The sequence below is a fragment of the Paralichthys olivaceus genome, chromosome 5 (genome assembly GCF_024713975.1).
Source record: "Paralichthys olivaceus isolate ysfri-2021 chromosome 5, ASM2471397v2, whole genome shotgun sequence".
Taxonomy (NCBI): domain Eukaryota; kingdom Metazoa; phylum Chordata; class Actinopteri; order Pleuronectiformes; family Paralichthyidae; genus Paralichthys; species Paralichthys olivaceus.
Genome location: NC_091097.1, coordinates 21,861,179 through 21,878,896, shown reverse-complemented (window position 1 = coordinate 21,878,896; position 17,718 = coordinate 21,861,179). Strand labels below are relative to the sequence as shown.

The 17,718-nt window shown below is 42.0% G+C and overlaps 29 non-coding genes across 29 annotated transcripts; all 29 read left to right on the top strand.

Annotated features, from left to right (window-relative positions):
* The first annotated feature begins 57 nt into the window (after positions 1-57).
* On the top strand, positions 58-176 carry LOC138407884 (5S ribosomal RNA). Its single transcript, XR_011241202.1, has one exon. It is a non-coding gene; the product is annotated as a 5S ribosomal RNA (ribosomal RNA).
* A 490-nt stretch (positions 177-666) lies between these two features.
* Positions 667-785, top strand: LOC138408459 (5S ribosomal RNA). Its single transcript, XR_011241778.1, has one exon. It is a non-coding gene; the product is annotated as a 5S ribosomal RNA (ribosomal RNA).
* A 490-nt stretch (positions 786-1,275) lies between these two features.
* Positions 1,276-1,394, top strand: LOC138408287 (5S ribosomal RNA). Its single transcript, XR_011241606.1, has one exon. It is a non-coding gene; the product is annotated as a 5S ribosomal RNA (ribosomal RNA).
* A 490-nt stretch (positions 1,395-1,884) lies between these two features.
* LOC138407883 (5S ribosomal RNA) lies at positions 1,885-2,003 on the top strand. Its single transcript, XR_011241201.1, has one exon. It is a non-coding gene; the product is annotated as a 5S ribosomal RNA (ribosomal RNA).
* Positions 2,004-2,493: 490 nt separating this feature from the next.
* LOC138408229 (5S ribosomal RNA) lies at positions 2,494-2,612 on the top strand. The gene has a single exon (XR_011241548.1). It is a non-coding gene; the product is annotated as a 5S ribosomal RNA (ribosomal RNA).
* Positions 2,613-3,102: 490 nt separating this feature from the next.
* LOC138408658 (5S ribosomal RNA) lies at positions 3,103-3,221 on the top strand. The gene has a single exon (XR_011241977.1). It is a non-coding gene; the product is annotated as a 5S ribosomal RNA (ribosomal RNA).
* A 490-nt stretch (positions 3,222-3,711) lies between these two features.
* On the top strand, positions 3,712-3,830 carry LOC138408656 (5S ribosomal RNA). Its single transcript, XR_011241975.1, has one exon. It is a non-coding gene; the product is annotated as a 5S ribosomal RNA (ribosomal RNA).
* Positions 3,831-4,320: 490 nt separating this feature from the next.
* Positions 4,321-4,439, top strand: LOC138407882 (5S ribosomal RNA). The gene has a single exon (XR_011241200.1). It is a non-coding gene; the product is annotated as a 5S ribosomal RNA (ribosomal RNA).
* A 490-nt stretch (positions 4,440-4,929) lies between these two features.
* LOC138409074 (5S ribosomal RNA) lies at positions 4,930-5,048 on the top strand. Its single transcript, XR_011242395.1, has one exon. It is a non-coding gene; the product is annotated as a 5S ribosomal RNA (ribosomal RNA).
* A 490-nt stretch (positions 5,049-5,538) lies between these two features.
* On the top strand, positions 5,539-5,657 carry LOC138408228 (5S ribosomal RNA). Its single transcript, XR_011241547.1, has one exon. It is a non-coding gene; the product is annotated as a 5S ribosomal RNA (ribosomal RNA).
* Positions 5,658-6,147: 490 nt separating this feature from the next.
* Positions 6,148-6,266, top strand: LOC138408655 (5S ribosomal RNA). The gene has a single exon (XR_011241974.1). It is a non-coding gene; the product is annotated as a 5S ribosomal RNA (ribosomal RNA).
* A 490-nt stretch (positions 6,267-6,756) lies between these two features.
* On the top strand, positions 6,757-6,875 carry LOC138407881 (5S ribosomal RNA). The gene has a single exon (XR_011241199.1). It is a non-coding gene; the product is annotated as a 5S ribosomal RNA (ribosomal RNA).
* A 490-nt stretch (positions 6,876-7,365) lies between these two features.
* Positions 7,366-7,484, top strand: LOC138408483 (5S ribosomal RNA). Its single transcript, XR_011241802.1, has one exon. It is a non-coding gene; the product is annotated as a 5S ribosomal RNA (ribosomal RNA).
* A 490-nt stretch (positions 7,485-7,974) lies between these two features.
* LOC138407880 (5S ribosomal RNA) lies at positions 7,975-8,093 on the top strand. The gene has a single exon (XR_011241198.1). It is a non-coding gene; the product is annotated as a 5S ribosomal RNA (ribosomal RNA).
* A 490-nt stretch (positions 8,094-8,583) lies between these two features.
* Positions 8,584-8,702, top strand: LOC138408482 (5S ribosomal RNA). The gene has a single exon (XR_011241801.1). It is a non-coding gene; the product is annotated as a 5S ribosomal RNA (ribosomal RNA).
* A 490-nt stretch (positions 8,703-9,192) lies between these two features.
* On the top strand, positions 9,193-9,311 carry LOC138409097 (5S ribosomal RNA). Its single transcript, XR_011242418.1, has one exon. It is a non-coding gene; the product is annotated as a 5S ribosomal RNA (ribosomal RNA).
* Positions 9,312-9,801: 490 nt separating this feature from the next.
* On the top strand, positions 9,802-9,920 carry LOC138409593 (5S ribosomal RNA). The gene has a single exon (XR_011242727.1). It is a non-coding gene; the product is annotated as a 5S ribosomal RNA (ribosomal RNA).
* A 490-nt stretch (positions 9,921-10,410) lies between these two features.
* On the top strand, positions 10,411-10,529 carry LOC138407879 (5S ribosomal RNA). The gene has a single exon (XR_011241197.1). It is a non-coding gene; the product is annotated as a 5S ribosomal RNA (ribosomal RNA).
* A 490-nt stretch (positions 10,530-11,019) lies between these two features.
* LOC138408362 (5S ribosomal RNA) lies at positions 11,020-11,138 on the top strand. Its single transcript, XR_011241681.1, has one exon. It is a non-coding gene; the product is annotated as a 5S ribosomal RNA (ribosomal RNA).
* Positions 11,139-11,628: 490 nt separating this feature from the next.
* On the top strand, positions 11,629-11,747 carry LOC138408696 (5S ribosomal RNA). Its single transcript, XR_011242015.1, has one exon. It is a non-coding gene; the product is annotated as a 5S ribosomal RNA (ribosomal RNA).
* Positions 11,748-12,237: 490 nt separating this feature from the next.
* Positions 12,238-12,356, top strand: LOC138409078 (5S ribosomal RNA). Its single transcript, XR_011242399.1, has one exon. It is a non-coding gene; the product is annotated as a 5S ribosomal RNA (ribosomal RNA).
* Positions 12,357-12,846: 490 nt separating this feature from the next.
* Positions 12,847-12,965, top strand: LOC138409592 (5S ribosomal RNA). Its single transcript, XR_011242726.1, has one exon. It is a non-coding gene; the product is annotated as a 5S ribosomal RNA (ribosomal RNA).
* A 490-nt stretch (positions 12,966-13,455) lies between these two features.
* LOC138408227 (5S ribosomal RNA) lies at positions 13,456-13,574 on the top strand. Its single transcript, XR_011241546.1, has one exon. It is a non-coding gene; the product is annotated as a 5S ribosomal RNA (ribosomal RNA).
* A 490-nt stretch (positions 13,575-14,064) lies between these two features.
* On the top strand, positions 14,065-14,183 carry LOC138409096 (5S ribosomal RNA). The gene has a single exon (XR_011242417.1). It is a non-coding gene; the product is annotated as a 5S ribosomal RNA (ribosomal RNA).
* A 490-nt stretch (positions 14,184-14,673) lies between these two features.
* LOC138409591 (5S ribosomal RNA) lies at positions 14,674-14,792 on the top strand. The gene has a single exon (XR_011242725.1). It is a non-coding gene; the product is annotated as a 5S ribosomal RNA (ribosomal RNA).
* Positions 14,793-15,282: 490 nt separating this feature from the next.
* Positions 15,283-15,401, top strand: LOC138407877 (5S ribosomal RNA). The gene has a single exon (XR_011241195.1). It is a non-coding gene; the product is annotated as a 5S ribosomal RNA (ribosomal RNA).
* Positions 15,402-15,891: 490 nt separating this feature from the next.
* LOC138408361 (5S ribosomal RNA) lies at positions 15,892-16,010 on the top strand. Its single transcript, XR_011241680.1, has one exon. It is a non-coding gene; the product is annotated as a 5S ribosomal RNA (ribosomal RNA).
* A 490-nt stretch (positions 16,011-16,500) lies between these two features.
* LOC138408226 (5S ribosomal RNA) lies at positions 16,501-16,619 on the top strand. The gene has a single exon (XR_011241545.1). It is a non-coding gene; the product is annotated as a 5S ribosomal RNA (ribosomal RNA).
* Positions 16,620-17,109: 490 nt separating this feature from the next.
* Positions 17,110-17,228, top strand: LOC138408832 (5S ribosomal RNA). Its single transcript, XR_011242152.1, has one exon. It is a non-coding gene; the product is annotated as a 5S ribosomal RNA (ribosomal RNA).
* Positions 17,229-17,718: the final 490 nt, after the last annotated feature.

Here is a 17,718-nt window from a genome sequence, read left to right as displayed (position 1 = left end):
CATTGATGATGGTGATGATTCACATGTATAAAGGAGGTATTGTGGGTGGAGTTAATCGCTTACGGCCATACCACCCTGAACACGCCCGATCTCGTCCGATCTCGGAAGCTAAGCAGGGTCGGGCCTGGTTAGTACTTGAATGGGAGACCGCCTGGGAATACCAGGTGCTGTAAGCTTTTTAGACTTTTCTTTGCAGAGGGCGCTGTTGCTGCTGCTTCAGAGGAGACACCTCTTGGAAAGAGCAGGAAAGACTGTTCATCAAAGGAAAAAAGAATATGGAACCCTCACATCATCACTGAAAGGTGAAAGTGAGCATTCATCAGATTTGTTTCTAATCAAAACACTACTTTATTCATGTTTTATTGACATATCATTTTCAAATTGTCTTATTTGGAGAGAGCGATGAGAGAGCAGGGAGTTTACTCTGCATCAGGGAAACAACTGGTTATGAAACACTGACAATATTGCTGAAGGTCATTTTTGAAAATTGTAATGATTTTTTTCTTGCAACGATATGACAAAATTGCACCTTGAGATTGATTTTGGAACAATTGACCCTCCCGCCCACCCACACCTCAAGATGCTATGGTTGCAAAGCAACAGAAGAACCATTGATGATGATGATGATTCACATGTATAAAGGAGGTATTGTGGGTGGAGTTAATCGCTTACGGCCATACCATCCTGAACACGCCCGATCTCGTCCGATCTCGGAAGCTAAGCAGGGTCGGGCCTGGTTAGTACTTGAATGGGAGACCGCCTGGGAATACCAGGTGCTGTAAGCTTTTTAGACTTTTCTTTGCAGAGGGCACTGTTGCTGCTGCTTCAGAGGAGACACCTCTTGGAAAGAGCAGGAAAGACTGTTCATCAAAGGAAAAAAGAATATGGAACCCTCACATCATCACTGAAAGGTGAAAGTGAGCATTCATCAGATTTGTTTCTAATCAAAACACTACTTTATTCATGTTTTATTAACATATCATTTTCAAATTGTCTTATTTGGAGAGAGCGATGAAAGAGCAGGGAGTTTCCTCTGCATCAGGGAAACAACTGGATATGAAACACTGACAATATTGCTGAAGGTCATTTTTGAAAATTGTAATGATTTTTTTCTTGCAACGATATGACAAAATTGCACCTTGAGATTGATTTTGGAACAATTGACCCTCCCGCCCACCCACACCTCAAGATGCTATGGTTGCAAAGCAACAGAAGAACCATTGATGATGGTGATGATTCACATGTATAAAGGAGGTATTGTGGGTGGAGTTAATCGCTTACGGCCATACCACCCTGAACACGCCCGATCTCGTCCGATCTCGGAAGCTAAGCAGGGTGGGGCCTGGTTAGTACTTGAATGGGAGACCGCCTGGGAATACCAGGTGCTGTAAGCTTTTTAGACTTTTCTTTGCAGAGGGCGCTGTTGCTGCTGCTTCAGAGGAGACACCTCTTGGAAAGAGCAGGAAAGACTGTTCATCAAAGGAAAAAAGAATATGGAACCCTCACATCATCACTGAAAGGTGAAAGTGAGCATTCATCAGATTTGTTTCTAATCAAAACACTACTTTATTCATGTTTTATTGACATATCATTTTCAAATTGTCTTATTTGGAGAGAGCAATGAGAGAGCGGGGAGTTTACTCTGCATCAGGGAAACAACTGGATATGAAACACTGACAATATTGCTGAAGGTCATTTTTGAAAATTGTAATGATTTTTTTCTTGCAACGATATGACAAAATTGCACCTTGAGATTGATTTTGGAACAATTGACCCTCCCGCCCACCCACACCTCAAGATGCTATGGTTGCAAAGCAACAGAAGAACCATTGATGATGGTGATGATTCACATGTATAAAGGAGGTATTGTGGGTGGAGTTAATCGCTTACGGCCATACCACCCTGAACACGCCCGATCTCGTCCGATCTCGGAAGCTAAGCAGGGTCGGGCCTGGTTAGTACTTGAATGGGAGACCGCCTGGGAATACCAGGTGCTGTAAGCTTTTTAGACTTTTCTTTGCAGAGGGCGCTGTTGCTGCTGCTTCAGAGGAGACACCTCTTGGAAAGAGCAGGAAAGACTGTTCATCAAAGGAAAAAAGAATATGGAACCCTCACATCATCACTGAAAGGTGAAAGTGAGCATTCATCAGATTTGTTTCTAATCAAAACACTACTTTATTCATGTTTTATTAACATATCATTTTCAAATTGTCTTATTTGGAGAGAGCGATGAAAGAGCAGGGAGTTTCCTCTGCATCAGGGAAACAACTGGATATGAAACACTGACAATATTGCTGAAGGTCATTTTTGAAAATTGTAATGATTTTTTTCTTGCAACGATATGACAAAATTGCACCTTGAGATTGATTTTGGAACAATTGACCCTCCCGCCCACCCACACCTCAAGATGCTATGGTTGCAAAGCAACAGAAGAACCATTGATGATGGTGATGATTCACATGTATAAAGGAGGTATTGTGGGTGGAGTTAATCGCTTACGGCCATACCACCCTGAACACGCCCGATCTCGTCTGATCTCGGAAGCTAAGCAGGGTCGGGCCTGGTTAGTACTTGAATGGGAGACCGCCTGGGAATACCAGGTGCTGTAAGCTTTTTAGACTTTTCTTTGCAGAGGGCACTGTTGCTGCTGCTTCAGAGGAGACACCTCTTGGAAAGAGCAGGAAAGACTGTTCATCAAAGGAAAAAAGAATATGGAACCCTCACATCATCACTGAAAGGTGAAAGTGAGCATTCATCAGATTTGTTTCTAATCAAAACACTACTTTATTCATGTTTTATTAACATATCATTTTCAAATTGTCTTATTTGGAGAGAGCGATGAAAGAGCAGGGAGTTTACTCTGCATCAGGGAAACAACTGGATATGAAACACTGACAATATTGCTGAAGGTCATTTTTGAAAATTGTAATGATTTTTTTCTTGCAACGATATGACAAAATTGCACCTTGAGATTGATTTTGGAACAATTGACCCTCCCGCCCACCCACACCTCAAGATGCTATGGTTGCAAAGCAACAGAAGAACCATTGATGATGGTGATGATTCACATGTATAAAGGAGGTATTGTGGGTGGAGTTAATTGCTTACGGCAATACCACCCTGAACACGCCCGATCTCGTCCGATCTCGGAAGCTAAGCAGGGTGGGGCCTGGTTAGTACTTGAATGGGAGACCGCCTGGGAATACCAGGTGCTGTAAGCTTTTTAGACTTTTCTTTGCAGAGGGCGCTGTTGCTGCTGCTTCAGAGGAGACACCTCTTGGAAAGAGCAGGAAAGACTGTTCATCAAAGGAAAAAAGAATATGGAACCCTCACATCATCACTGAAAGGTGAAAGTGAGCATTCATCAGATTTGTTTCTAATCAAAACACTACTTTATTCATGTTTTATTAACATATCATTTTCAAATTGTCTTATTTGGAGAGAGCGATGAAAGAGCAGGGAGTTTACTCTGCATCAGGGAAACAACTGGTTATGAAACACTGACAATATTGCTGAAGGTCATTTTTGAAAATTGTAATGATTTTTTTCTTGCAACGATATGACAAAATTGCACCTTGAGATTGATTTTGGAACAATTGACCCTCCCGCCCACCCACACCTCAAGATGCTATGGTTGCAAAGCAACAGAAGAACCATTGATGATGGTGATGATTCACATGTATAAAGGAGGTATTGTGGGTGGAGTTAATCGCTTACGGCAATACCACCCTGAACACGCCCGATCTCGTCCGATCTCGGAAGCTAAGCAGGGTGGGGCCTGGTTAGTACTTGAATGGGAGACCGCCTGGGAATACCAGGTGCTGTAAGCTTTTTAGACTTTTCTTTGCAGAGGGCGCTGTTGCTGCTGCTTCAGAGGAGACACCTCTTGGAAAGAGCAGGAAAGACTGTTCATCAAAGGAAAAAAGAATATGGAACCCTCACATCATCACTGAAAGGTGAAAGTGAGCATTCATCAGATTTGTTTCTAATCAAAACACTACTTTATTCATGTTTTATTAACATATCATTTTCAAATTGTCTTATTTGTAGAGAGCGATGAAAGAGCAGGGAGTTTACTCTGCATCAGGGAAACAACTGGTTATGAAACACTGACAATATTGCTGAAGGTCATTTTTGAAAATTGTAATGATTTTTTTCTTGCAACGATATGACAAAATTGCACCTTGAGATTGATTTTGGAACAATTGACCCTCCCGCCCACCCACACCTCAAGATGCTATGGTTGCAAAGCAACAGAAGAACCATTGATGATGGTGATGATTCACATGTATAAAGGAGGTATTGTGGGTGGAGTTAATCGCTTACGGCCATACCACCCTGAACACGCCCGATCTCGTCCGATCTCGGAAGCTAAGCAGGGTCGGGCCTGGTTAGTACTTGAATGGGAGACCGCCTGGGAATACCAGGTGCTGTAAGCTTTTTAGACTTTTCTTTGCAGAGGGCGCTGTTGCTGCTGCTTCAGAGGAGACACCTCTTGGAAAGAGCAGGAAAGACTGTTCATCAAAGGAAAAAAGAATATGGAACCCTCACATCATCACTGAAAGGTGAAAGTGAGCATTCATCAGATTTGTTTCTAATCAAAACACTACTTTATTCATGTTTTATTAACATATCATTTTCAAATTGTCTTATTTGGAGAGAGCGATGAAAGAGCAGGGAGTTTACTCTGCATCAGGGAAACAACTGGTTATGAAACACTGACAATATTGCTGAAGGTCATTTTTGAAAATTGTAATGATTTTTTTCTTGCAACGATATGACAAAATTGCACCTTGAGATTGATTTTGGAACAATTGACCCTCCCGCCCACCCACACCTCAAGATGCTATGGTTGCAAAGCAACAGAAGAACCATTGATGATGGTGATGATTCACATGTATAAAGGAGGTATTGTGGGTGGAGTTAATCGCTTACGGCCATACCACCCTGAACACGCCTGATCTTGTCCGATCTCGGAAGCTAAGCAGGGTCGGGCCTGGTTAGTACTTGAATGGGAGACCGCCTGGGAATACCAGGTGCTGTAAGCTTTTTAGACTTTTCTTTGCAGAGGGCGCTGTTGCTGCTGCTTCAGAGGAGACACCTCTTGGAAAGAGCAGGAAAGACTGTTCATCAAAGGAAAAAAGAATATGGAACCCTCACATCATCACTGAAAGGTGAAAGTGAGCATTCATCAGATTTGTTTCTAATCAAAACACTACTTTATTCATGTTTTATTAACATATCATTTTCAAATTGTCTTATTTGGAGAGAGCGATGAAAGAGCAGGGAGTTTACTATGCATCAGGGAAACAACTGGATATGAAACACTGACAATATTGCTGAAGGTCATTTTTGAAAATTGTAATGATTTTTTTCTTGCAACGATATGACAAAATTGCACCTTGAGATTGATTTTGGAACAATTGACCCTCCCGCCCACCCACACCTCAAGATGCTATGGTTGCAAAGCAACAGAAGAATCATTGATGATGGTGATGATTCACATGTATAAAGGAGGTATTGTGGGTGGAGTTAATTGCTTACGGCCATACCACCCTGAACACGCCCGATCTCGTCTGATCTCGGAAGCTAAGCAGGGTCGGGCCTGGTTAGTACTTGAATGGGAGACCGCCTGGGAATACCAGGTGCTGTAAGCTTTTTAGACTTTTCTTTGCAGAGGGCGCTGTTGCTGCTGCTTCAGAGGAGACACCTCTTGGAAAGAGCAGGAAAGACTGTTCATCAAAGGAAAAAAGAATATGGAACCCTCACATCATCACTGAAAGGTGAAAGTGAGCATTCATCAGATTTGTTTCTAATCAAAACACTACTTTATTCATGTTTTATTAACATATCATTTTCAAATTGTCTTATTTGGAGAGAGCGATGAAAGAGCAGGGAGTTTCCTCTGCATCAGGGAAACAACTGGATATGAAACACTGACAATATTGCTGAAGGTCATTTTTGAAAATTGTAATGATTTTTTTCTTGCAACGATATGACAAAATTGCACCTTGAGATTGATTTTGGAACAATTGACCCTCCCGCCCACCCACACCTCAAGATGCTATGGTTGCAAAGCAACAGAAGAACCATTGATGATGGTGATGATTCACATGTATAAAGGAGGTATTGTGGGTGGAGTTAATCGCTTACGGCAATACCACCCTGAACACGCCCGATCTCGTCCGATCTCGGAAGCTAAGCAGGGTGGGGCCTGGTTAGTACTTGAATGGGAGACCGCCTGGGAATACCAGGTGCTGTAAGCTTTTTAGACTTTTCTTTGCAGAGGGCGCTGTTGCTGCTGCTTCAGAGGAGACACCTCTTGGAAAGAGCAGGAAAGACTGTTCATCAAAGGAAAAAAGAATATGGAACCCTCACATCATCACTGAAAGGTGAAAGTGAGCATTCATCAGATTTGTTTCTAATCAAAACACTACTTTATTCATGTTTTATTAACATATCATTTTCAAATTGTCTTATTTGTAGAGAGCGATGAAAGAGCAGGGAGTTTACTCTGCATCAGGGAAACAACTGGTTATGAAACACTGACAATATTGCTGAAGGTCATTTTTGAAAATTGTAATGATTTTTTTCTTGCAACGATATGACAAAATTGCACCTTGAGATTGATTTTGGAACAATTGACCCTCCCGCCCACCCACACCTCAAGATGCTATGGTTGCAAAGCAACAGAAGAACCATTGATGATGGTGATGATTCACATGTATAAAGGAGGTATTGTGGGTGGAGTTAATCGCTTACGGCCATACCACCCTGAACACGCCCGATCTCGTCCGATCTCGGAAGCTAAGCAGGGTCGGGCCTGGTTAGTACTTGAATGGGAGACCGCCTGGGAATACCAGGTGCTGTAAGCTTTTTAGACTTTTCTTTGCAGAGGGCGCTGTTGCTGCTGCTTCAGAGGAGACACCTCTTGGAAAGAGCAGGAAAGACTGTTCATCAAAGGAAAAAAGAATATGGAACCCTCACATCATCACTGAAAGGTGAAAGTGAGCATTCATCAGATTTGTTTCTAATCAAAACACTACTTTATTCATGTTTTATTAACATATCATTTTCAAATTGTCTTATTTGGAGAGAGCGATGAAAGAGCAGGGAGTTTACTCTGCATCAGGGAAACAACTGGTTATGAAACACTGACAATATTGCTGAAGGTCATTTTTGAAAATTGTAATGATTTTTTTCTTGCAACGATATGACAAAATTGCACCTTGAGATTGATTTTGGAACAATTGACCCTCCCGCCCACCCACACCTCAAGATGCTATGGTTGCAAAGCAACAGAAGAACCATTGATGATGGTGATGATTCACATGTATAAAGGAGGTATTGTGGGTGGAGTTAATCGCTTACGGCCATACCACCCTGAACACGCCTGATCTCGTCCGATCTCGGAAGCTAAGCAGGGTCGGGCCTGGTTAGTACTTGAATGGGAGACCGCCTGGGAATACCAGGTGCTGTAAGCTTTTTAGACTTTTCTTTGCAGAGGGCGCTGTTGCTGCTGCTTCAGAGGAGACACCTCTTGGAAAGAGCAGGAAAGACTGTTCATCAAAGGAAAAAAGAATATGGAACCCTCACATCATCACTGAAAGGTGAAAGTGAGCATTCATCAGATTTGTTTCTAATCAAAACACTACTTTATTCATGTTTTATTAACATATCATTTTCAAATTGTCTTATTTGTAGAGAGCGATGAAAGAGCAGGGAGTTTACTCTGCATCAGGGAAACAACTGGTTATGAAACACTGACAATATTGCTGAAGGTCATTTTTGAAAATTGTAATGATTTTTTTCTTGCAACGATATGACAAAATTGCACCTTGAGATTGATTTTGGAACAATTGACCCTCCCGCCCACCCACACCTCAAGATGCTATGGTTGCAAAGCAACAGAAGAACCATTGATGATGGTGATGATTCACATGTATAAAGGAGGTATTGTGGGTGGAGTTAATCGCTTACGGCCATACCACCCTGAACACGCCCGATCTCGTCCGATCTCGGAAGCTAAGCAGGGTCGGGCCTGGTTAGTACTTGAATGGGAGACCGCCTGGGAATACCAGGTGCTGTAAGCTTTTTAGACTTTTCTTTGCAGAGGGCGCTGTTGCTGCTGCTTCAGAGGAGACACCTCTTGGAAAGAGCAGGAAAGACTGTTCATCAAAGGAAAAAAGAATATGGAACCCTCACATCATCACTGAAAGGTGAAAGTGAGCATTCATCAGATTTGTTTCTAATCAAAACACTACTTTATTCATGTTTTATTAACATATCATTTTCAAATTGTCTTATTTGGAGAGAGCGATGAAAGAGCAGGGAGTTTACTCTGCATCAGGGAAACAACTGGTTATGAAACACTGACAATATTGCTGAAGGTCATTTTTGAAAATTGTAATGATTTTTTTCTTGCAACGATATGACAAAATTGCACCTTGAGATTGATTTTGGAACAATTGACCCTCCCGCCCACCCACACCTCAAGATGCTATGGTTGCAAAGCAACAGAAGAACCATTGATGATGGTGATGATTCACATGTATAAAGGAGGTATTGTGGGTGGAGTTAATCGCTTACGGCCATACCACCCTGAACACGCCTGATCTCGTCCGATCTCGGAAGCTAAGCAGGGTCGGGCCTGGTTAGTACTTGAATGGGAGACCGCCTGGGAATACCAGGTGCTGTAAGCTTTTTAGACTTTTCTTTGCAGAGGGCGCTGTTGCTGCTGCTTCAGAGGAGACACCTCTTGGAAAGAGCAGGAAAGACTGTTCATCAAAGGAAAAAAGAATATGGAACCCTCACATCATCACTGAAAGGTGAAAGTGAGCATTCATCAGATTTGTTTCTAATCAAAACACTACTTTATTCATGTTTTATTAACATATCATTTTCAAATTGTCTTATTTGGAGAGAGCGATGAAAGAGCAGGGAGTTTCCTCTGCATCAGGGAAACAACTGGATATGAAACACTGACAATATTGCTGAAGGTCATTTTTGAAAATTGTAATGATTTTTTTCTTGCAACGATATGACAAAATTGCACCTTGAGATTGATTTTGGAACAATTGACCCTCCCGCCCACCCACACCTCGAGATGCTATGGTTGCAAAGCAACAGAAGAACCATTGATGATGGTGATGATTCACATGTATAAAGGAGGTATTGTGGGTGGAGTTAATCGCTTACGGCCATACCACCCTGAACACGCCCGATCTCGTCTGATCTCGGAAGCTAAGCAGGGTCGGGCCTGGTTAGTACTTGAATTGGAGACCGCCTGGGAATACCAGGTGCTGTAAGCTTTTTAGACTTTTCTTTGCAGAGGGCGCTGTTGCTGCTGCTTCAGAGGAGACACCTCTTGGAAAGAGCAGGAAAGACTGTTCATCAAAGGAAAAAAGAATATGGAACCCTCACATCATCACTGAAAGGTGAAAGTGAGCATTCATCAGATTTGTTTCTAATCAAAACACTACTTTATTCATGTTTTATTAACATATCATTTTCAAATTGTCTTATTTGGAGAGAGCGATGAAAGAGCAGGGAGTTTACTCTGCATCAGGGAAACAACTGGATATGAAACACTGACAATATTGCTGAAGGTCATTTTTGAAAATTGTAATGATTTTTTTCTTGCAACGATATGACAAAATTGCACCCTGAGATTGATTTTGGAACAATTGACCCTCCCGCCCACCCACACCTCAAGATGCTATGGTTGCAAAGCAACAGAAGAACCATTGATGATGGTGATGATTCACATGTATAAAGGAGGTATTGTGGGTGGAGTTAATCGCTTACGGCCATACCACCCTGAACACGCCCGATCTCGTCTGATCTCGGAAACTAAGCACGGTCAGGCCTGGTTAGTACTTGGATGGGAGACTGCCTAGGAATACCAGGTGCTGTAAGCTTTTTAGACTTTTCTTTGCAGAGGGCGCTGTTGCTGCTGCTTCAGAGGAGACACCTCTTGGAAAGAGCAGGAAAGACTGTTCATCAAAGGAAAAAAGAATATGGAACCCTCACATCATCACTGAAAGGTGAAAGTGAGCATTCATCAGATTTGTTTCTAATCAAAACAATACTTTATTCATGTTTTATTGACATATCATTTTCAAATTGTCTTATTTGGAGAGAGCAATTAGAGAGCAGGGAGTTTACTCTGCATCAGGGAAACAACTGGATATGAAACACTGACAATATTGCTGAAGGTCATTTTTGAAAATTGTAATGATTTTTTTCTTGCAACGATATGACAAAATTGCACCTTGAGATTGATTTTGGAACAATTGACCCTCCCGCCCACCCACACCTCAAGATGCTATGGTTGCAAAGCAACAGAAGAACCATTGATGATGGTGATGATTCACATGTATAAAGGAGGTATTGTGGGTGGAGTTAATCGCTTACGGCCATACCACCCTGAACACGCCCGATCTCGTCCGATCTCGGAAGCTAAGCAGGGTCGGGCCTGGTTAGTACTTGAATGGGAGACCGCCTGGGAATACCAGGTGCTGTAAGCTTTTTAGACTTTTCTTTGCAGAGGGCGCTGTTGCTGCTGCTTCAGAGGAGACACCTCTTGGAAAGAGCAGGAAAGACTGTTCATCAAAGGAAAAAAGAATATGGAACCCTCACATCATCACTGAAAGGTGAAAGTGAGCATTCATCAGATTTGTTTCTAATCAAAACACTAATTTATTCATGTTTTATTAACATATCATTTTCAAATTGTCTTATTTGGAGAGAGCGATGAAAGAGCAGGGAGTTTCCTCTGCATCAGGGAAACAACTGGATATGAAACACTGACAATATTGCTGAAGGTCATTTTTGAAAATTGTAATGATTTTTTTCTTGCAACGATATGACAAAATTGCACCTTGAGATTGATTTTGGAACAATTGACCCTCCCGCCCACCCACACATCAAGATGCTATGGTTGCAAAGCAACAGAAGAACCATTGATGATGGTGATGATTCACATGTATAAAGGAGGTATTGTGGGTGGAGTTAATCGCTTACGGCCATACCACCCTGAACACGCCCGATCTCGTCTGATCTCGGAAGCTAAGCAGGGTGGGGCCTGGTTAGTACTTGAATGGGAGACCGCCTGGGAATACCAGGTGCTGTAAGCTTTTTAGACTTTTCTTTGCAGAGGGCGCTGTTGCTGCTGCTTCAGAGGAGACACCTCTTGGAAAGAGCAGGAAAGACTGTTCATCAAAGGAAAAAAGAATATGGAACCCTCACATCATCACTGAAAGGTGAAAGTGAGCATTCATCAGATTTGTTTCTAATCAAAACACTACTTTATTCATGTTTTATTAACATATCATTTTCAAATTGTCTTATTTGGAGAGAGCGATGAAAGAGCAGGGAGTTTACTATGCATCAGGGAAACAACTGGATATGAAACACTGACAATATTGCTGAAGGTCATTTTTGAAAATTGTAATGATTTTTTTCTTGCAACGATATGACAAAATTGCACCTTGAGATTGATTTTGGAACAATTGACCCTCCCGCCCACCCACACCTCAAGATGCTATGGTTGCAAAGCAACAGAAGAACCATTGATGATGGTGATGATTCACATGTATAAAGGAGGTATTGTGGGTGGAGTTAATCGCTTACGGCCATACCACCCTGAACACGCCTGATCTCGTCTGATCTCGGAAGCTAAGCAGGGTCGGGCCTGGTTAGTACTTGAATGGGAGACCGCCTGGGAATACCAGGTGCTGTAAGCTTTTTAGACTTTTCTTTGCAGAGGGCGCTGTTGCTGCTGCTTCAGAGGAGACACCTCTTGGAAAGAGCAGGAAAGACTGTTCATCAAAGGAAAAAAGAATATGGAACCCTCACATCATCACTGAAAGGTGAAAGTGAGCATTCATCAGATTTGTTTCTAATCAAAACACTACTTTATTCATGTTTTATTAACATATCATTTTCAAATTGTCTTATTTGGAGAGAGCGATGAAAGAGCAGGGAGTTTCCTCTGCATCAGGGAAACAACTGGATATGAAACACTGACAATATTGCTGAAGGTCATTTTTGAAAATTGTAATGATTTTTTTCTTGCAACGATATGACAAAATTGCACCTTGAGATTGATTTTGGAACAATTGACCCTCCCGCCCACCCACACCTCAAGATGCTATGGTTGCAAAGCAACAGAAGAACCATTGATGATGGTGATGATTCACATGTATAAAGGAGGTATTGTGGGTGGAGTTAATCGCTTACGGCCATACCACCCTGAACACGCCCGATCTCGTCTGATCTCGGAAGCTACGCAGGGTGGGGCCTGGTTAGTACTTGAATGGGAGACCGCCTGGGAATACCAGGTGCTGTAAGCTTTTTAGACTTTTCTTTGCAGAGGGCGCTGTTGCTGCTGCTTCAGAGGAGACACCTCTTGGAAAGAGCAGGAAAGACTGTTCATCAAAGGAAAAAAGAATATGGAACCCTCACATCATCACTGAAAGGTGAAAGTGAGCATTCATCAGATTTGTTTCTAATCAAAACACTACTTTATTCATGTTTTATTAACATATCATTTTCAAATTGTCTTATTTGGAGAGAGCGATGAAAGAGCAGGGAGTTTACTCTGCATCAGGGAAACAACTGGATATGAAACACTGACAATATTGCTGAAGGTCATTTTTGAAAATTGTAATGATTTTTTTCTTGCAACGATATGACAAAATTGCACCTTGAGATTGATTTTGGAACAATTGACCCCCCTGCCCACCCGCACCTCAAGATTCTATGGTTGCAAAGCAACAGAAGAACCATTGATGATGGTGATGATTCACATGTATAAAGGAGGTATTGTGGGTGGAGTTAATCGCTTACGGCCATACCACCCTGAACACGCCCGATCTCGTCTGATCTCGGAAACTAAGCACGGTCAGGCCTGGTTAGTACTTGGATGGGAGACTGCCTAGGAATACCAGGTGCTGTAAGCTTTTTAGACTTTTCTTTGCAGAGGGCGCTGTTGCTGCTGCTTCAGAGGAGACACCTCTTGGAAAGAGCAGGAAAGACTGTTCATCAAAGGAAAAAAGAATATGGAACCCTCACATCATCACTGAAAGGTGAAAGTGAGCATTCATCAGATTTGTTTCTAATCAAAACACTACTTTATTCATGTTTTATTAACATATCATTTTCAAATTGTCTTATTTGGAGAGAGCGATGAAAGAGCAGGGAGTTTACTATGCATCAGGGAAACAACTGGATATGAAACACTGACAATATTGCTGAAGGTCATTTTTGAAAATTGTAATGATTTTTTTCTTGCAACGATATGACAAAATTGCACCTTGAGATTGATTTTGGAACAATTGACCCTCCCGCCCACCCACACCTCAAGATGCTATGGTTGCAAAGCAACAGAAGAACCATTGATGATGGTGATGATTCACATGTATAAAGGAGGTATTGTGGGTGGAGTTAATTGCTTACGGCCATACCACCCTGAACACGCCCGATCTCGTCTGATCTCGGAAGCTAAGCAGGGTCGGGCCTGGTTAGTACTTGAATGGGAGACCGCCTGGGAATACCAGGTGCTGTAAGCTTTTTAGACTTTTCTTTGCAGAGGGCGCTGTTGCTGCTGCTTCAGAGGAGACACCTCTTGGAAAGAGCAGGAAAGACTGTTCATCAAAGGAAAAAAGAATATGGAACCCTCACATCATCACTGAAAGGTGAAAGTGAGCATTCATCAGATTTGTTTCTAATCAAAACACTACTTTATTCATGTTTTATTAACATATCATTTTCAAATTGTCTTATTTGGAGAGAGCGATGAAAGAGCAGGGAGTTTCCTCTGCATCAGGGAAACAACTGGATATGAAACACTGACAATATTGCTGAAGGTCATTTTTGAAAATTGTAATGATTTTTTTCTTGCAACGATATGACAAAATTGCACCTTGAGATTGATTTTGGAACAATTGACCCTCCCGCCCACCCACACCTCGAGATGCTATGGTTGCAAAGCAACAGAAGAACCATTGATGATGGTGATGATTCACATGTATAAAGGAGGTATTGTGGGTGGAGTTAATCGCTTACGGCCATACCACCCTGAACACGCCCGATCTCGTCTGATCTCGGAAGCTAAGCAGGGTCGGGCCTGGTTAGTACTTGAATTGGAGACCGCCTGGGAATACCAGGTGCTGTAAGCTTTTTAGACTTTTCTTTGCAGAGGGCGCTGTTGCTGCTGCTTCAGAGGAGACACCTCTTGGAAAGAGCAGGAAAGACTGTTCATCAAAGGAAAAAAGAATATGGAACCCTCACATCATCACTGAAAGGTGAAAGTGAGCATTCATCAGATTTGTTTCTAATCAAAACACTACTTTATTCATGTTTTATTAACATATCATTTTCAAATTGTCTTATTTGGAGAGAGCGATGAAAGAGCAGGGAGTTTACTCTGCATCAGGGAAACAACTGGATATGAAACACTGACAATATTGCTGAAGGTCATTTTTGAAAATTGTAATGATTTTTTTCTTGCAACGATATGACAAAATTGCACCCTGAGATTGATTTTGGAACAATTGACCCTCCCGCCCACCCACACCTCAAGATGCTATGGTTGCAAAGCAACAGAAGAACCATTGATGATGGTGATGATTCACATGTATAAAGGAGGTATTGTGGGTGGAGTTAATCGCTTACGGCCATACCACCCTGAACACGCCCGATCTCGTCTGATCTCGGAAACTAAGCACGGTCAGGCCTGGTTAGTACTTGGATGGGAGACTGCCTAGGAATACCAGGTGCTGTAAGCTTTTTAGACTTTTCTTTGCAGAGGGCGCTGTTGCTGCTGCTTCAGAGGAGACACCTCTTGGAAAGAGCAGGAAAGACTGTTCATCAAAGGAAAAAAGAATATGGAACCCTCACATCATCACTGAAAGGTGAAAGTGAGCATTCATCAGATTTGTTTCTAATCAAAACAATACTTTATTCATGTTTTATTGACATATCATTTTCAAATTGTCTTATTTGGAGAGAGCAATGAGAGAGCAGGGAGTTTACTCTGCATCAGGGAAACAACTGGATATGAAACACTGACAATATTGCTGAAGGTCATTTTTGAAAATTGTAATGATTTTTTTCTTGCAACGATATGACAAAATTGCACCTTGAGATTGATTTTGGAACAATTGACCCTCCCGCCCACCCACACCTCAAGATGCTATGGTTGCAAAGCAACAGAAGAACCATTGATGATGGTGATGATTCACATGTATAAAGGAGGTATTGTGGGTGGAGTTAATCGCTTACGGCCATACCACCCTGAACACGCCCGATCTCGTCCGATCTCGGAAGCTAAGCAGGGTCGGGCCTGGTTAGTACTTGAATGGGAGACCGCCTGGGAATACCAGGTGCTGTAAGCTTTTTAGACTTTTCTTTGCAGAGGGCGCTGTTGCTGCTGCTTCAGAGGAGACACCTCTTGGAAAGAGCAGGAAAGACTGTTCATCAAAGGAAAAAAGAATATGGAACCCTCACATCATCACTGAAAGGTGAAAGTGAGCATTCATCAGATTTGTTTCTAATCAAAACACTAATTTATTCATGTTTTATTAACATATCATTTTCAAATTGTCTTATTTGGAGAGAGCGATGAAAGAGCAGGGAGTTTCCTCTGCATCAGGGAAACAACTGGATATGAAACACTGACAATATTGCTGAAGGTCATTTTTGAAAATTGTAATGATTTTTTTCTTGCAACGATATGACAAAATTGCACCTTGAGATTGATTTTGGAACAATTGACCCTCCCGCCCACCCACACATCAAGATGCTATGGTTGCAAAGCAACAGAAGAACCATTGATGATGGTGATGATTCACATGTATAAAGGAGGTATTGTGGGTGGAGTTAATCGCTTACGGCCATACCACCCTGAACACGCCCGATCTCGTCTGATCTCGGAAGCTAAGCAGGGTGGGGCCTGGTTAGTACTTGAATGGGAGACCGCCTGGGAATACCAGGTGCTGTAAGCTTTTTAGACTTTTCTTTGCAGAGGGCGCTGTTGCTGCTGCTTCAGAGGAGACACCTCTTGGAAAGAGCAGGAAAGACTGTTCATCAAAGGAAAAAAGAATATGGAACCCTCACATCATCACTGAAAGGTGAAAGTGAGCATTCATCAGATTTGTTTCTAATCAAAACACTACTTTATTCATGTTTTATTAACATATCATTTTCAAATTGTCTTATTTGGAGAGAGCGATGAAAGAGCAGGGAGTTTACTATGCATCAGGGAAACAACTGGATATGAAACACTGACAATATTGCTGAAGGTCATTTTTGAAAATTGTAATGATTTTTTTCTTGCAACGATATGACAAAATTGCACCTTGAGATTGATTTTGGAACAATTGACCCTCCCGCCCACCCACACCTCAAGATGCTATGGTTGCAAAGCAACAGAAGAACCATTGATGATGGTGATGATTCACATGTATAAAGGAGGTATTGTGGGTGGAGTTAATTGCTTACGGCCATACCACCCTGAACACGCCCGATCTCGTCTGATCTCGGAAGCTAAGCAGGGTCGGGCCTGGTTAGTACTTGAATGGGAGACCGCCTGGGAATACCAGGTGCTGTAAGCTTTTTAGACTTTTCTTTGCAGAGGGCGCTGTTGCTGCTGCTTCAGAGGAAACACCTCTTGGAAAGAGCAGGAAAGACTGTTCATCAAAGGAAAAAAGAATATGGAACCCTCACATCATCACTGAAAGGTGAAAGTGAGCATTCATCAGATTTGTTTCTAATCAAAACACTACTTTATTCATGTTTTATTAACATATCATTTTCAAATTGTCTTATTTGGAGAGAGCGATGAAAGAGCAGGGAGTTTCCTCTGCATCAGGGAAACAACTGGATATGAAACACTGACAATATTGCTGAAGGTCATTTTTGAAAATTGTAATGATTTTTTTCTTGCAACGATATGACAAAATTGCACCTTGAGATTGATTTTGGAACAATTGACCCTCCCGCCCACCCACACCTCAAGATGCTATGGTTGCAAAGCAACAGAAGAACCATTGATGATGGTGATGATTCACATGTATAAAGGAGGTATTGTGGGTGGAGTTAATCGCTTACGGCCATACCACCCTGAACACGCCCGATCTCGTCCGATCTCGGAAGCTAAGCATGGTGGGGCCTGGTTAGTACTTGAATGGGAGACCGCCTGGGAATACCAGGTGCTGTAAGCTTTTTAGACTTTTCTTTGCAGAGGGCGCTGTTGCTGCTGCTTCAGAGGAGACACCTCTTGGAAAGAGCAGGAAAGACTGTTCATCAAAGGAAAAAAGAATATGGAACCCTCACATCATCACTGAAAGGTGAAAGTGAGCATTCATCAGATTTGTTTCTAATCAAAACACTAATTTATTCATGTTTTATTAACATATCATTTTCAAATTGTCTTATTTGGAGAGAGCGATGAAAGAGCAGGGAGTTTCCTCTGCATCAGGGAAACAACTGGATATGAAACACTGACAATATTGCTGAAGGTCATTTTTGAAAATTGTAATGATTTTTTTCTTGCAACGATATGACAAAATTGCACCTTGAGATTGATTTTGGAACAATTGACCCTCCCGCCCACCCACACATCAAGATGCTATGGTTGCAAAGCAACAGAAGAACCATTGATGATGGTGATGATTCACATGTATAAAGGAGGTATTGTGGGTGGAGTTAATC